This window comes from Astatotilapia calliptera, chromosome 23 (genome assembly GCF_900246225.1).
Source record: "Astatotilapia calliptera chromosome 23, fAstCal1.2, whole genome shotgun sequence".
In the NCBI taxonomy this organism is placed as follows: domain Eukaryota; kingdom Metazoa; phylum Chordata; class Actinopteri; order Cichliformes; family Cichlidae; genus Astatotilapia; species Astatotilapia calliptera.
This window is the reverse complement of record NC_039323.1, coordinates 31,268,038-31,286,167: the sequence shown is the minus strand read 5'-3', so window position 1 is coordinate 31,286,167 and position 18,130 is coordinate 31,268,038. Positions and strand designations below refer to the sequence as shown.

General features: G+C 41.4%; 1 protein-coding gene across 2 annotated transcripts in view; it reads left to right on the top strand.

Annotated features, from left to right (window-relative positions):
• Positions 1 to 2,765: 2,765 nt before the first annotated feature.
• The window catches only part of LOC113015920 (vang-like protein 1), a 68,864-nt gene continuing 53,499 nt past the window's right edge, over positions 2,766 to 18,130 (top strand). For both annotated transcript variants that reach the window (XM_026158292.1, XM_026158291.1), the window contains exon 1: positions 2,766 to 2,960. The gene's annotated coding sequence lies outside the window, so the exon portion shown is untranslated. The remainder of the gene's footprint in view (positions 2,961 to 18,130) is intronic.

Below are 18,130 nucleotides of genomic sequence, written 5' to 3'. Positions count from 1 at the left end.
TTTGTGTATTCAATAAGCAGCGCTATTATTTTTAAGATGTTTTGTTTTAAATGAGAGAAATCTCTGCATACAAAGACCAAGGCAAGGACTACTGAAGAGCTAAAATCCTACACTCACAGTTAAAGTACAACTTTTCAACTATTTTTAAAAGCCAAACAGCTAATCAACAAATCACATAGCAGCTCAATGCATTTAGGTGTGTAGACATGTCAAGACAGCCTGCTAAAGGTATAACCGAGCAATGGATTGGAGAAGAAAGGTGATTTAAGTCACTTTGAGTCTGCCATGTTTACAGGCTTCAGATAAGCTAATCTGAGTATTTCAGAATGTACTAATCTCTTGGGATTTCCCACACAATCATCTCTAGGGTTTAAAGAGACTGGTCTGAAAAAAAGAAAGTCTCCCGTGAGTGGATGAGAATACCTTACTGATGCAGGAGATGCGACAATGGCCAGATTACTTCATGCTGATAAAGAAGACAAAAGTAGCTCAAATAAGCACTTCTTACAACCAAGCAAGAAAGTGAAAAAGAGCATCTATGAACACACAAGGTGTCAAACCAAAGCAGATGGGTTACAGCAGCAAAAGACCGTGCTGCTGCCCCTCCTGTCAGCTAATATTTGAAAAGTCTCTTCTAAATGGAACAGTAAACAATTTTTAGAAATGCTGCCTGGTCTGATGAATCTCGATTTTTACTGCAACATCTGGACGGTAGGGTCAAAATCTGAAAGCTGAACATGAAAGCATAGATGCAACCTGCCTAATATCAACGGTCCAGACTGAAGCTGGTGATGTAACAGTTTGGGGCATAGTTTTTTGGCACACTTTGGGCCCCTGATTACTGAGTGTTGTTTAAATGCCAGAGACTTCCTGGGTATTGTTGCTGATCGCTTTATGATCACACTGTACCTATCTTCTGATGGGTGCTACCAGCAGTAAAATGCTCCATGTGACAAAGCTCAGATCATCTTAGACTGCCTTACCAGGGTTTTGTTTATCTCACCAGGTTAAGGAGACGACGGATACGCCACAAGGTTCATGCAGCGACTGGTGACTGAATCTGCTCTGGACCGTTTGTTGCCTTCCACCTGCTCTCTTCTATTTTCCTCTCACATTATAACTGTTTCTATCATAAAAAAGGTGAAAAGATCTGAATACATTTTCTCAGTCTAAACTTTGTACAATTTTCAACTTGACATCCATTTTCTTCTTTTTATCCGATGCAGGATTCCAAGATAGCTGGAGACTCTCCCAGATGTCATAGCACAAGAGGTGGCTGGACAAGATTCCAGTCTGTCACATGTTTAACCCACTGAGATGGACAGCTATTCCCACCTTTGCATCTATGGCTAATATAGAATGAGCAGTTAACCTAACATGCATGTGTTTGCACTGTGGGGAGAAGCTGGAGTACCTGGAGAGAATCCATAGAGATCCCGCAGGGCTGGTGAATTTGAATATAGGACCCACATGCTGTGAGCTGACAGAGCTAACCACTGCACCATTGTGCCACTCAAATCACTTTTCAAAGTACTGAATTCTGTGTCCAACTGTTTGTGGAAAAGTATATGTTTTTTTGAAGAATGAGATATTCTTTAAGGGTCCATTTTGCTATAAGTCTCTCTTTTGTTTTTGTGTCTGGCAACAACCAGGACTGTAAGTCTCTGTGAGAAACGGTTTCTTTTTTAGAATTCATCAGCAGCTCTGGAAGGATGTATTTGAGTATTTCCTTAGATCTTTTATACCACTTTGGCTTACCTACAAGCTTAATCCTGTGATGGCTTAATCCTGTAGAAGTGGGCAGAACTATCTCCAATTATTAATGAACAGCTGAAAAGGTGTGTCTTGTTGTATTAGCTATTTATCATTAAGTATTTTTTAAAGTAAAAGTATCATTATTAGTATTGGCAATACTTGCTCTGTATTTACTTGGTACTGGATGGATATTGAAATTCACAGTATCACACAGCACTATAATCCTGACAAGGAGAAAAACCTCAGTGTTTAGCAACTCTGTGAAACAACTCCAGAGAAAGAGAAAAACAGCAAGAACCACTCATCAAGATCAGCCAGAAATCGGTTCCTTTCTACAGCAGTGGTTGACCAAAGCAAGAAATGGGAAAAGGCAACACAAAGTCTGCAACAAAGACTACGAGTAAATGATCATTTTTAAGTTTTTGGCATAATGTGTTCCCATTACATTTAGTCTTTTCTACACTTTATGCTCAATAAAGTGTTTTACACTTTGTTAAACAATGGTGATTTTAATCCATTGTGCTGTAAAATCCAATATGACTACACATTTTAAAAATGATTCATTATTCACTGTAAAGTGATGCTTAGTTTTTATACTTCCAATTAATCCCAAACAGAATAATAGAAAATGGAAACAAGAATTTCAGGAGGATGATCTGTCATCAGTTATGTAACTAACATGTGTGAAAGTTGTCATTTTCACATATATTCCAAGAACCTTCTGTTTTCATCAGCTTTACTGACCATTTCAACAGCTAACAACACTTTTTTTTTCTACAAACATTAAGTCCCTCTGGACACCGCAGTTTTCAGTGGGTGAAACATTTCATTACTTATCCAGGAATTTACTAAGGCATTTTTTATTGCACAGTTCGTTATCGAATGCTTTATTTCGACTCTTCTGGTCCTTCATATCTTATATATTATTAAACGGCTTATGCAGCAGGTTCACTTTAATTCGGTGTTTCTGTGATCTTTGCAGTGGCAAACTGGGGGCAAAGACACCCCCCTAGCGCCATGTATCCGCACTGCACCCCCTCACGCCGAGAAGCACTGCCCCCTGTGAAATTCCTGACTGCCAGGGTGATTCCTACGGTTACCAAGGGCTGCTTCCTACTGTAGCTTACCGTGTGCTGTGTGGCAAACTATTTTATAACCTCTGGATAAATTATCAACCACGGGAATGATATCCCCAGCGATAAAGGGTGAGTTATGATTTAATTACACCTGAGATTGTGTCGGCCATGTGTGTTCTGCAGATGTTAGTGTGCGGGCTCAGCAGTGTGTGAAGCTCAGTCTTATAGCCTATAACGTCCTGTCTTGATTCCAGTCGCCTACAAAAATGTGTGTTAGCGTGCCTACCTGTTTTTCCATACAGACAACAAAGGCAGTTATCCGCTGAATGTGTGTTTTTAGAGAAAGACTTGGGAACACGCCCTTGCTTTTTTCCTACCTGTATGAAAGGAAATATTTTTAACTTAATTTCAATACCCTTAAACTGCGGTCAGACCCACGCACAAATCCACACTCGGAAAGTTACCCGTATTTGTTCATATTTGGCCGCAGTTTGGAGTTTCTAATCGTCTCGGATCGAGTAGATATACATATTTATTACTGTCGCTCTCTCAAACACAAACTCCCAGAGCTACTGAGAGAGAGAGAAAAGTGAACTATGTTTCATACGGATGGCTGGATCCGCATAACCCCGGCTGGTGCACCGCAGCTCAGCTGTTAACTGTAACCTGCGGCGGCAGAGTTGTCGCGGACGGATACATAATGACACCTCAAGCCTCGAAAAGCAACCAGTAAACCGAAAAACACCCAGTTCGCCCGCCTGTGACCACTGCAGCACGCTTTGGGTATTCAGCTCGTCGTAAATATGGGCTACAGAGGTTAGGGAGAGCAAGAGGGGGGCGTCCGAGGCCACGGTAAAACCGGGGAGTTTCCTGCCACTATAGGTCCGCCTGCGTGCCGGGTCACAGGTAGAGGTTGGGCGGGTAACCTTGCTCAGCAGCTCCACCAAACCGAAACATGACTTCTGTTTAGCTAAATGGTATCACTTTCCCTCGTGTAGGCTTAGGCTAGGTAGCTTTTGCTTTCGTGTGTGACTTGCTAAAATACTCCACGAGGGGAAAAAAAGTCTAAATTAAGTTAAGCAGGTGCTTATGTGGCACGTGCAAGTTAGGTGACTTCTAATTAATAACCTGTAATGGTTTCTGTTGAGCTGCTTTCATCATCAGTGGTTGCCTGCTCTGTCTACAGGCCAGTGTGTGATTGACAGAAACTTTAATTTCCAGTGAAACACACCAGGCCATCCTTTGCCATGTTAGTTTAGACAGGGTAGCATCTAATTACTATGAGCCAAAGACTGCAAACTGTAATAAATGATACAAAACGGAGCAGAACAACAGATTTGTGGCACTTAGACTTGCTGAAGTACTTGTTAAGCGACTAACCACTTGGTTAGCCTTAATAAAAAAGTTTTATATATAATTACAGTCAGTCATATAAAGGCTAATGTTTTCACACAGTTTCTGAAATCTGTCTAAATAAAAGCTGCATGAGTGATGCAGTGAGATCCCTGACCGACATTACATTGTGACAACAGCTTCCTCTCCATAAATTATGTAAGACCCTCATCATCATAAGGACTTTATATTCACAGTGCACATGGATTCTTTTTCATTTCCTGCTCTAGAACAGTGTCTCTGGTTTCCTCAAAGCTTATCAATGGTCTGTCTGTCATATGTAAAATGTGTGTTTGACAGTGCGTCTGTGTATACAGCATATTTGGACCTAATTCTTAAGCTTGACATTACTTCTGTAAAATAACCATGAACTCTAGGCATTGCATTAGCTGGTTAGAAATCAGTGAGCTCTGCAGAATTCCTTACATTGCTGGGGTGGTTCTGATAAACAAGAGGCTCAGCCACTTTACATGCACTGCTGCAGTATAATGTGATGTGCTGAATAGCTTCTATTTAAATAGTTACACGAGCTGTTCAAGTAGAATCATAGAGGAAACAGGGCTTTCTCTAAGAAAAATAAGATTTGTGTAATCATGTTAATTTATGTCGTTCATGTGAAGGTGGAGTGATTTTTTTTTAATTCTTTTTACTTTTCTACTGCTTTTAGTACAACAATAATGATTGTGAAATGATTTTTTTAAAAGTATGCTGGCATTTTCACATGTCCAGTGGTTGAAATAATAAAATATTTAAAATGTAGTTAATAATTCATAGTGACATTTTGAGACTTATTGTCACTATTCTGCCTGGAAGAAAACAAACCAAAGAAAATACTGTAGTTATTTATGAGACCTCTAAACGACTCGGTGAGTTTTGGGGAAAGCTTATGGTTTGTGTCAAATTAGTCCCTTTCGCAATGATAACCATGTTTTGAAAAGCTTATCTTGCTTATCTTGCTGACTGAAAGCCCTGAAGGCAAACCTCTCATATGTGTGGTCTTTTTTCCCCCTTGTCTTACAAAGCCATGACATCACAAAGAGGTAACTGATCAGTTTAAACGATTGTCCTGGAGCAACGTCAGATACACAGGTAACCAGATGAAGTGTAAACAGAAACGCCTTTTGTAGTGACTGTTCTCGTTTACAACAGCTTCTTTAAAGTGTGAGACAAAATGGGGTTGAAGAGGATCCTAAATTGGATATATTTAAAGTCTCACATCAGTGAGGCTTGCGTTTCCGAAGATTAGCAGAACATCTGATTTTCATTCTGCATAATGGGAATTATTTTGCTTTGACAGGATAAAACGAAGAAGTTCACTACTCCTTCATAACCTATTGAAACTTTTTTTTTTTGACCGGCATATTAATGTAGGGAAGCACTTTGAAAACAGAATTATTTTTAAAAGGGCTGCTTCCTGTTAAAAAGGAGGGAGCAGTTGCCAGTAGCTAATTTGTGTAATTCAAGATGTAAATTGTTTTTAAAAATTCTTTTAAAGTAGGATTGGGCACTTCATTCATTCCCACAGCATGTCTTTATCATGTCTTCCTTCTCTCACCCCAACTGGTCACGGCAGATGGCCCCGCCCCTCCCTGAGCCTGGTTCTGCTGGAGGTTTCTTCCTGTTGAAAGGAAGTTTTTTCTTCCCACTGTCGCCGAAGTGCTTGCTCATAGGGGGTCATATGATTGTTGGACCTTTCTCTGTATGTATGATTGTAGGGTCTACCTTACAACATAAAGCGCCTTGAGGCAACTGATGTTGTGATTTGGTGTTGTATAAATAAAATTGAATTGAATAGAGTCAAAAGTGAATCGAAAGCTAATACCACCAATCTGTAAAATGTTCCATTAATCACGATTTTGTTTGAGGGCATATTGCCCAGCCCTATTGTATAAACCAGGAGCTTCATATCAACTAGATAATCTGACTGTAGCTATTGCGTTCATCAGAAGTCAGTTTATTGACTGACCACCGAGGACCAGCTCATTGCGGTTGCCTAGTAACACCGGCACAAAACTGCAACAGGTAAAGGCCAGCTGTGAATCAAGCATAAGGTGTGGAGTCGGTGTCAGTGAGCCTGCCACTCTGCAGCAGCGCGAAATGTGCACGTTGAAAAAGTGTGAAGTCAGAAATCCTCAGATTCCAAATATGAAATGCTCGTGGAGTCTGTAAGTGTCTGCTGCTGGTTCTCTGGCTCTGTTTTCATCTCAGTGGTTTTCTCTGGGCTTCACTTTCATGACACTTGGGGATGTTGATTGAATTCCACAGAATTAATGGCCCTCATTTGCTCAGTCATAGATGACAACACAGCGAGCTTGTGACCGGGGCCAGACTTCCACTGCGACATGCTTCCCTCGTGTCCCGGCACGCCTCATGACTGCAGCCGTCATTGAGCTGCCTTCTCTCCAAGTGAAGTGAAGTCGGTACTTTGAACTGGGAGCTGCTTGGGTCTTATTACAGCGAAGGGAGATGTTTTATCATGGTGGTAATAGAGGCAGTGCTGCGAGGGCCTTGTGGCTATGGAGCAGGGCGGCGAGGGAGAAGGAATGAGCTGCGTGCTGATGTTGGGGAGCAACTGAGCATGCTAATTTGTATTGTAATGAATAACAAAAACATCTTTGTGTAGAGATTATGTCAAAAGTCAGGTTATCCAGTTATTTTATAACTAAGTGATAATCCCCAGTTTAGCACTAAGGCCATCACATGCTGAAGAACTGATTAAACACGGGGCTCATACATAATTAGCTCTTAATAACGTCTTATAGGGATGCACAAATTGTGACAGTCTGGGCTGATGGAGATGTTCATCCACCTGTTAGAAAGTCTGTCAGCGCGTCATCACATCATTTTTTTGACCTTTATCAAGCACAACATTGATGAGGAGCAACACATAAACCTCTGTTATCAGTAAATACCTCTCTACCCGCATCAAATACTGATACTTGGTCAATACTTCTGTGCATCCTGAGTATATTTCCTCAAACCTGCATCACTCAGAGATGAGATGTTCACTACAGATTTGGCCCTAATCATTTCAACCAATATGCCGGGAACATTCGACCTTTTAAACTTGTGGTTCAGTTGGGTTTTGTTGTTTTAAAGCAAAGTGAGTGTTACTGAGTATAAAATTAGGGTTGAAACAGTGCAGGAATCAAAGATTTGCCATAAAAGGCTGTGGGATTTCAGGATTAATCAGCGCTGGGTGTGAATGATCCACAGAGCTTTGCACTCCTGCTCTGTAAAGGGGAAGAACGGATAAGCAGGCTGCCTGAAAGGAGGTTTTGAATGAAAACACGATAGATAATCTTGGCTGCTTCATTAAATGCCTAATTTGCTGTTCAACACTGGAAAGTGCCATTTCTGCCTCTAACTTGGCTCCTACTCGTATAATGAGCATGCCTTCGTGGTTTAGGAGGAAATCAGCTTGCAGCAAATCACCTTGTTGGTTCAGTGACTTCGGCCCGCATGAAAACAACAGGTTCTGTACAGGCTGCATGTCTCTTCGTCTGTTGCTGTAAAAGTTCATTGTGTGCTATGGGACCAGTAATTTGGTAGGTTGTGAGTGAGCTGTGTGCTTCCTGGAGTTTCCGTAAACAGCTTCACAAATGTCAGTCTCACAAATAATTGTTAATCCCCTCAAGATGCAGCTGTAACTACTAAGTGCTTCCAATTTGATGTATTAAAACATCACATATTTTTCTTTCAGGCTGGTTGCTGTGAAGCTGTCAGTCAGGTCTGCTCAGGACTAGACACCCAGACTGAAAATGACCTTTTCGGGGACCCTTAGTTCTATTCTAAGTGAACTCTAGTTTGTGAAAAGGCACAGGATATGTGATGGCATTTGTATGAGAATTAACACGTAACATGTTTGTATAGTTTACTTACTTCATTGCTATAATCAGTCTACTCCTCTTTTCTTATGATCCTACCAGTTTATGACATATTAAAGCTAAGAGAGTTCCATTTATTTCACCTTATTTCAGATCACTATGAAATTATTAGTACAGCTGATGATCTTCATCTGGAAGATCATCAGTCTTTTTACCACTGATAATTTTATCATATACAAAAAATAAATTACATCTTTAAATATTACATCTTTCAGCAGACTAGCATAATTTAACCGGACATTAACGATGGCATGCCTGCTACAGAGCAAGATGCAGACAGTATTCCAGATGTTTTGAGTCACAGTTTGCATTCTGGATTTTAGATTTGTTGCACCACGAACAAACGTCCATCAGTCCATAAGCATCGTCTTACAATGGCTGGAAGATATTCACTGTGGCTCGTGTTGCACGTCTGCTATTATAACTATTACATATTCATTGTAGTACTTTCCCTGGAAGTTATCTTAGCCTTCCAAACCACAACATTCTCATTAAAATACATACTATGCATTTTTTTAAAAGTGAATCTATTATGCTTCCCCTTATTAGTCAGCATACCTTTACCATGTTATGTTCATAAAACGTGAATCCTAATGCAACAAAAGCTCAGGCTTCAGACTGTTTTGTACATTTTTTGTCTTCTCTTGGATCTGTACGATGTCGGTTAGAGCAGCTATCCCTGATATGATCGCCTCTGGCACGCAGCTCTGGTTGTGAATCAACAGCTTCACCCATGTGCTGTTGAAATCACAGTTTTCAAACCATAGCCAGTCAGAAGAACCCTCGCTTAAAAACTGGGTGGTCTCACTTGTCCTCTTCTTGATTTCTCTTATTCTTTTTTTTCATGTATGTTTCACGTAATCAAACTAATTTTAATATTTGATAAATATAACCAGAGTGAATAAATGATGATTTCATTTATTAAAGGAAAAAAAGCTATCCAAGCCTAGCTGGTCCTGTGTAATTGCTTTGCTTATTAATATAAACCACAGTTTTTGGGAAGCTGAGTTCAATTTCACAAGCCACACCCAGGCCTGTTTACTGCCAGACCTGTTGAATCAAGAAATCACTTAATTAGAACCTGTCTGACAAAGTGAAGTAGACTAAAAGCTCCCAGAAAGCACAATATAAAGAAATGGATGAGAAATTTGGAAAGGGTTATTTGATTGATTTGAAAAAAAAGCTGAACTTTTTGTAATGTTATAAATTTTTCATTATATCTGGTAGGGCTGGGCCATATTATACCGTTCACGGTAATACCGGTATAATGTTAGGCAACGATAGGAAAATGAAATATCGCGATAGAATGGGAGTAAAACGCGCATGCGCAGTGCCTTTGTTTTCATACGCACATGGCCGATTGTTGAGTGAAACAGATGAACCAGAATTGGTTTGTAAAAATGGTGCAACTTCCGTGATGTGGAACTGGTTTGGTGTTTGTCCGTCAGATACACAACAAAGCACATTTTTTTGCAGAACATGCAAGCGGGCCGTCGTTATTGTCGTATTTGTCGGACTAAGATGCTCTTAAATCTGGGAGTAATCTGGGTCCTAAACTCTGTATGCTTCAGGTCAAACAACACTGCAGCATCACTTAGAGTTAAAAACTGTCTAAATTCTTTCATCTTTAATAAAACGATCAGCATTGCTGCTTTACCAGGTGTAACTATAAAGTTTAACTTCCAGGCATCCATGAAAACAAAAGTTATTACATTTAACGGAGTTAGAAGTTAGCAGGAAGCTAGCGGAAGTTAGCTCGCTAGTTTCGCTAGTTACCTAAGCATGATATTGCATGTTCTGACTGAGAGATTTCTGAAAAAAATCAAACGTACAGCTCTGCTATCACTTCCAACATAAATGAAGACAGGAAACTAAACAGCAGTGACGTTTGTAGGGTTACTGAAGTTGGGCTAGCTGGTATATAATGATGTGCTACGTGATCGCTAGCGACACAGCTATGTTAGCATAACATAAACAGTGAAGCTGGAGGACGAACACTAACACTTTTCCACTTATAAAAGTTAACGTGAAGGTTCTTCATGGTTAGAGACAAATGCAATCGCATGGCAGGATGCTGTAAACGGACCAAACTTCAGTCAGGAGAACAACTGAGATAATCCATCCACAATACGAGGTTAGTCATTAATATACTGCAACAACATGGGAATAGAGCAGCTGCCAGAGAATTCAACATTAATGAATCAATGGTACAGAAGTGGAGGAAGCAAGAAGAATGAGTTTAATAAAGTTTGATTTATCTGACTGCTTTGTTTCGCTTAATGTGCCTTATAATCCTGTGCACCTTATGGTCCGAAAAATACGTACTGCACACTGCAGTTTAATGTTGCAAAGCACCTCTTTTTAACTTCAGTGGATATTATACATGGTTATGCTCAGGATGTGTCAGCCCATTTCTACTGGAAATGCCTTTTGGTTAAACTTTCAGCAAGGAATTTGCATTTGCACTGTTACATTTTTATAAAGCTTTAATGTACATAAAAACCAGCTTCTTGTTTAAGTGAAAATAAATGGAAGGTTGTCTTTTTGCGCTAGTAATGTTGTGGAGTTGTATTTTGTCTCGCATCAATTATATCGTCGGTTGTATCGTTATCGCAAATTTTCAAATATATATTGTGATAAATATTTTTGGCCATATCGCCCTGCTCTAATAGCTTATATTAACTCTTGGCTGATATTAATGTGACACCAGCCTCAAATAACATAACAAGTGATGTGGTGCTTTGGTTATGGTGAACCATGAGAAATATTTTTGATTCTGAATAATTGCATCCATCCAGGCTTCCATACCATATCCTAGCTGTGTCCTGGAATGGTTTTATTAAACAATAAAGACACTAACTTCAAAATTACTTCCCCTCAATTGAAGTATGAGACATGGTCAATATAAAGTCAGTAGAACTCAATCCATCCATATTTTGACAGACACCAAACCAATTAGGTGGTTGGAATAAAACAGAAGCCACATCACGTTAGGTTGATGCACGGAGCGTAGGAGGAGTTGCTGGCAGCAGCACATGCACTAACGTTTGAGGTACTGCAGTCACACACACATGTTAGGAGTGCGAGAGGGTTCAAAGAAAAACTGACAACAGAAAATGTTAATGAACTCGAGCAACAGTGTTACCGAACTTGGTGGGGGACAAACTGTAACACCAAGCATCATCTAAGACAATGCCATAAACAAACACCCAGCACGCCCCTGCGGGCGGTTTTATCCTTCAAGCTCGGGTCCTCTACCAGAGGCCTGGGAGCTTGAGGGTCCTGCGCAGTATCTTAGCTGTTCCCAGGACTGCGCTCTTCTGGACAGAGATCTCCGATGTTGTTCCCGGGATCTGCTGGAGCCACTCGCCTAGCTTGGGAGTCACCGCACCTAGTGCTCCGATTACCACGGGGACCACCGTTACCTTCACCCTCCACATCCTCTCGAGCTCTTCTCTGAGCCCTTGGTATTTCTCCAGCTTCTCGTGTTCCTTCTTCCTGATATTGCTGTCATTCGGAACCGCTACATCGATCACTACGGCCGTCTTCTTCTGTTTGTCTACCACCACTATGTCCGGTTGGTTAGCCACCACCATTTTGTCCGTCTGTATCTGGAAGTCCCACAGGATCTTAGCTCGGTCATTCTCCACCACCCTTGGGGGCATCTCCCATTTTGACCTCGGGACTTCCAGGTTATACTCGGCACAGATGTTCCTGTACACTATGCCGGCCACTTGGTTATGGCGTTCCATGTATGCCTTGCCTGCTAGCATCTTGCACCCTGCTGTTATGTGCTGGATTGTCTCTGGGGCATCTTTACACAGCCTGCACCTGGGGTCTTGCCTGGTGTGATAGACCCCAGCCTCTATGGATCTTGTGCTCAGAGCTTGTTCTTGTGCTGCCATGATTAGTGCCTCTGTGCTGTCTTTCAGTCCAGCTTTGTCCAGCCACTGGTAGGATTTCTGGATATCAGCCACCTCCTCTATCTGCCGGTGGTACATACCGTGCAGGGGCCTGTCCTTCCATGATGGTTCCTCGTCTCCCTCCTCTTTCTTGGGTTTCTGCTGCCTGAGGTATTCACTGAGCACTCGGTCAGTTGGGGCCATCTTCCCAATGTATTCTTGGATGTTCGTTGTCTCATCCTGGACTGTGGTGCTGACACTCACCAGTCCCCGGCCCCCTTCCTTCCGCTTAGCGTACAGCCTCAGGGTGCTGGACTTGGGGTGAAACCCTCCATGCATGGTAAGGAGCTTTCTTGTCTTTATGTCAGTGGCTTCTATCTCCTCCTTTGGCCAGCCTATTACCCCAGCAGGGTACCTGATCACGGGCAGGGCGTACGTGTTGATGGCCCGGATCTTGTTCTTACCATTCAGCTGACTCCTCAGGACTTGCCTGACCCTCTGCAGGTACTTGGTGGTTGCAGCTTTTCTAGTGGCCTCTTCATGGTTCCCATTCGCCTGCGGGATCCCCAAGTACTTGTAACTGTCCTCTATGTCTGCAATGTTGCCTTCTGGTAGTTCAATCCCCTCAGTTCTGACTACCTTCCCTCTCTTTGTTACCATCCGACTACACTTCTCCAGTCCGAACGACATTCCAATGTCATTGCTGTATAGCCTGGTAGTGTGGATCAGTGAATCGATGTCTCGTTCACTCTTGGCATACAGCTTGATGTCATCCATGTACAGGAGGTGGCTGACAACTGCTCCGTTCCGTAGTCGGTATCCGTAGCCAGTCTTGTTAATGATCTCACTGAGGGGGTTCAGGCCTATGCAGAACAGCAGTGGGGACAGAGCATCTCCTTGGTAGATCCCGCACTTGATGGTGACTTGTGCTATGGGCTTGGAGTTGGCCTCTAGTGTTGTACGCCACATCCCCATTGAGTTCCTGATGAAGGCTCTTAGGGTCCCATTGATCTTGTACAATTCTAGGCATTCCAGTATCCAGTGGTTAGACTACACGCCTTTGGAACAGAGGATCGCAAGTTCGATTCCTGCCTGGGGCGTCTGTATCCAGTAAGGGTCCTAAGGCTAGACCCCCTATGCTAAGCAAGCCTACCGCAGACTTGAGCGAGACAGATAAATATGAAGGCATGCCGGCTCGGACGTCGCCCGGATCAACAAGGTCCGCGTCAGGTGTTGAACCAGGGCACCCTGACGAAAAGTGGGCTACTGGAACAAGAAGGCATCGGTGGGCAAGAGACGAAAACAGGGCGTTGTTGGAATGCTACTACGCAAGTAACCCCGGCGGAAGGGGCTACATGAATAGGATGAGGGACCATAATATATATATATATATATATATATATTAGGGGTGCAACGATACACAAAATTCACGGTTCGGTTCGATACTTTGGTGTCACGGTTCGATATTTTTTCGATACAAAAAAACTGTTCATGCCTTTTTAATTTGTCATTTATTAAAATTATAAATATATATTTTAACTCAAAAGTACAGTTTTTAAATTTAACCCTAACCCTTGTGCGTGTTTTTTATTTTGACAGCGAATGCGCACCTGCGGACCACTTATGTGCAGCCCTGGTTATTTAGCTCGTCATATCGCAGCCACAGAAATTATTTTGTCCATGAAGCCATAAAGCTGCACTTTCTTTTTGCCTTATAGTCTCATTTGTCATAACTTCTCCGTTTTGTGGTAAGCTTTTCTTTGGCTGTCACTTCTTCACCCTGACCTGTCTTATTTGGCTCAGCAGAACTAAAATATATATCCTGCTGCTTTTACACACGGACTCACATAAGCTCAGCGATTCTCTGCGCGATCAACCTCTCACATGTTTAAGCTTGCTGCGGGAGATTTCACTTGTCATGTTTGCATAGTAAGCTAACGATTAATAAGACGATGTCAGAGGAATTGGTGCACAAATTATCATCACTCACAGATCAGTGCTGTCGCTCTCTATACACAGTTCGCACGATTGCAAAGTGAAAGCAAAAAAACAAGCGCAAATTCAAACGCGATTTCAATATGTCACATATTGACAGTGGCTCACCGATGCCAATGACATAATTACCCAGCTACATTTCTGAAAGAAATTTTGCGAGCGCTGTATCTGATTGAGGAATCACTCATCTTTGGAAAAGAGAGTTTATTACAGAGAAATGTCTCTTTCCAAAATAAAAGCTATACTATCCGCTTCTTCTGGGCTATATTCTCAGCAGCATAAGGAGAATCATGTGCTAACAGCTGTCTAAATGACTCGGCTAAAGTTAGTAGCATGCTTGTTGTTTTTGTCTTTGCACTAGGATGATGTCGGCGTAAATGTGCAGTCATATTCGTTGTGTTCCCACTAGTGCTTTCAGGTTAATCTCGTTGAAATGACCTTAACGCCACAACACGGCAAATCTCTGTTAACGAGCTACCGCCGATCGCCCCGTGCATGGGGCTAGACGGCCAACACGTTAACGAGCTAACTGCGCTAACACACTAGTTCCCACCCATGTAATTGAGCATTGCATGGCACATCCAACATACTGTTTTACTTTAGTCCATGACTCGCTTACCTTCAGGGTCATACGTCACATGAAAACCAAAATAATTCCAAACGCCAGATCTGAATGAGAGTGGGGGAGGTCCATGTTGCAAGGAGAGCTTAACTTCTGTCTCGCTAGCTTGCCCTGCGCTCTTCCTTCTGACTATGCTGTCTGTGTTGAGCGCTCAGTGGATCTGCGCTCGACAGTGCAGCCTCAGCGGAGTAGTCAAACGCAGATTCACTGAGCGCTCCACACAGACAGCATCGTCAGAAGGAAAGTTGATAAAATAAATTACAAATGTTGTATTGTTCGATACATATGCGTACCGAACCGAAAGCACTGTATCGAACGGTTCAATATCGATACGAATATCGTTACACCCCTAATATATCTATCTATATATATATATATATATATATATATATATATATATAGTATGCATATGTATCGAACAATACTAAATTTTTCATTTATTTTATCAACTTTCCTTCTGACGATGCTGTCTGTGTTGAGCGCTCAGTGGATCTGCGCTCGACAGTGCAGCCTTGGAACTATTTTGGTTTTCATGTTACATATGACCCTGAAGGTAAGCGCATCATGGACTAAAGTAAAACAGTATGTTGGATGTGTCACGCAATACTCAGTTACATTGGTGGGAACTAGGTGTTAGCGCAGTTAGCTCGTTAACGTGTTGGTCGTCCAGCCCCAGGCACAGGGCGATCTGCGGTAGCTCGTGAACGAAGAATTGCCGTGTTGCGGCGTTAACGTCATTTCAATGAGATTAACGCTGACAGCACTAGTGGGAACACAATGAATATGACTGCACATTTACTCCGACAGCATCCTACTGGAAGCAGACAAAAACAACAAGCACGCATGCTACAAACTTTACCCGAGTCATTTAGACAGCCGTTAGCACATGATTCTCCTTATGGGGACCTGATATGTTTAATATGCTGCTGAGAATATAGCCCAGAAGAAGCGTATAGTATAGCTTTTATTTTGGAAAGAGACATTTCTCTGTAATAAACTCTCTTTTCCAAAGATGAGTGATTTCTCGATCAGATAGATTTATTATTTTATCCCTTTGTTGTTTCAGCAACATTAAATTTAAAAACTGTACTTTTGAGTTAAAATATATATTTATAATTTTAATAAATGACAAATTAAAAAGGCATGAACAATTTTTTTTGTATCGAAAAAATACCGCACCGTGAAACCAAAGTATCCGTGAAACCGAACCGTGAATTTTGTGTATCGTTGCACCCCTAATATATATATATATATATATATATATATATAGGGGAATTATGCAAACCATAGCATATATTGATGGATCGATTATCAACTGATATGAGAATTTTTGTGATAAGACTGTTTCCACGTTGACAAGCCCTAGTCTGAAGCTGCAAAAGTTTCTAGATCGAAACCTGCACTGAAACTCTGAGCAGTGGCTTGGAGCGCAAACACAAAGATTTATGGCTGATTTATGGCTCCAGTCGGCTTGAAGGTGATGAGAAACTGAACAAACTGTCTCCCTGTTATTCCACATTCAAAATTCCAGGCAGAGGAGTCACTTAGCCAGGTTTAGTGCACAAACTACACTCCCTATCTAACACTTAATGGGGACCACACACACACACACACACACACACACACACACACACACACACACACACACACACACACACACACACACATTTCTGGTTCCAAAAATACACTCTAAACATCTAGTGTGACCCATTTCGAAGGAGAATGGTGTCGGCACATCTGTGACTGTGTGAATGCATCCTTGTCTGACTGTCATTGATCCCTAAAAATACTTTGAGGACTGCAAAACTGCATATCTGGATATGCTAATCCTGTAAATCATTTTTAAATGTCTGAATCATCCTCACATGATGACAAATCCTCCCTCAACTGGCTCTCTGCAGTCTTGCCAGCCTGCTGCATTACCCATGCATGCAGTATTCTGTCATGGACTCACATAGAAGAAGTAGGGTTTCCATAAGCCCCAATTTTTGATGTAATTTCTGCCTCCAACAGATCAATACCAGTTCTTTCCAGTATATTTACTGGCCAGACTTAACAGGTAAAAAGAAAAATCCCAGAGCTCTTCTCAACAAGCAGGGATTTGAGTAACAAGTAGTACATCAAAGTATCGATCTTGGGTAAAGTTTTAAAATGACAAGTCAACACAACTTTTGAAAGGAGCAGTTTAACATTTTAAATAAACCCACCCTCTTTCTTGCTGAGTCTAAGACGAGATACTCGTCATGCCTATAGAAGCTAATGCTGGAGTCACCAGCTGAGTAGCTTACTATAAAGACAGTATCAGGTGGAAACAGCTAGCTTGGTGTAGCCCAAACTCAATACAGTTTGACTAAAAGCACTTTTAAAGCTCAAAATGTTACATCCCATTTGCCTAATCTGTACAAAAAACCCAAAGCGATTCAGGACTTGTGTTAGGAAAAACAGCAAAATGCAGTTTCCACATTATGGCTACTATAGAGACCCAAAAACCAAACTAAATAGCCAAAACATCTGTTTTATTACGTGTAGTTGTCAAAATCTATGTTAAATCTATACAACAGTCATCTCAAGGGGGCCTGTATATTATAAGATCAACCTTATAAGAGCGAGAACTCCAATGAGCCAAAAATCCCCTATTTGCAAACACTTGGCAACAGTGTAGTAAAAGAACTCCCTTCTAACAGGAAAAGATCTGCAACAGTGCCTTGAAGGAATGTAGAAATGTAACTACACGTTGGGTTGACGTAGTCTGCAACTATTACAATACAGGAATAAAAATCATAGCATCAATGTAAGGACTCAATAATGTCTGCAGGTTCCTGGAGGGAGATTGCTGAAACTATCGGAATGGATATAACTGAATATACAAAGATGTGGAAAAACTTGAGGGATAAATATGTTTGCCCCTGAGGAAAACTTACCACAACAAGGAGTGGGAACCCAGAAAGAAAATTAGTCCCAGCATTATATTGGTCTTTATCATGGCTAGCACCGCATATAAAACACCAGGACACAACCTCATGGTAATTAACACAATGCACCAGCACACGCATAAATGCCTGCAATGACATCAGCCACTTGCTGGTTACATCATAGGCTCAACAAAGATTCCTCAGAGAAGTCTAAATCAGGCCATATGGTCAACCTCTGGCTTTAACCAGCATGGCAGCAACCAAAATGTTAATGTTGAGACTTCAGAAAGCAATGGATGAAGTCACAGTGGCTATATTTGTCTTTTATATACAGTTTATGATCACAGGAACATTTTCTGTAGGAAAACAGGCATTACCCGAGGCTACTAGTGGCTAACACTCAGAGGTGTAAATACTAGGAATTTTTTTCAAAATTACTCTAACTACTCTTAATTTCTACCTAAAAGTATTAAAAAAAGGTTTTCTCCAAATCAAAAGCAACTATAAAACCAAAAAAACTTTATTCTGGTGGCTCAGCCAACAGCTTGCCAACCTTGGTTAAGTGGTCCAACCTAGTGCTCTCCTGCAG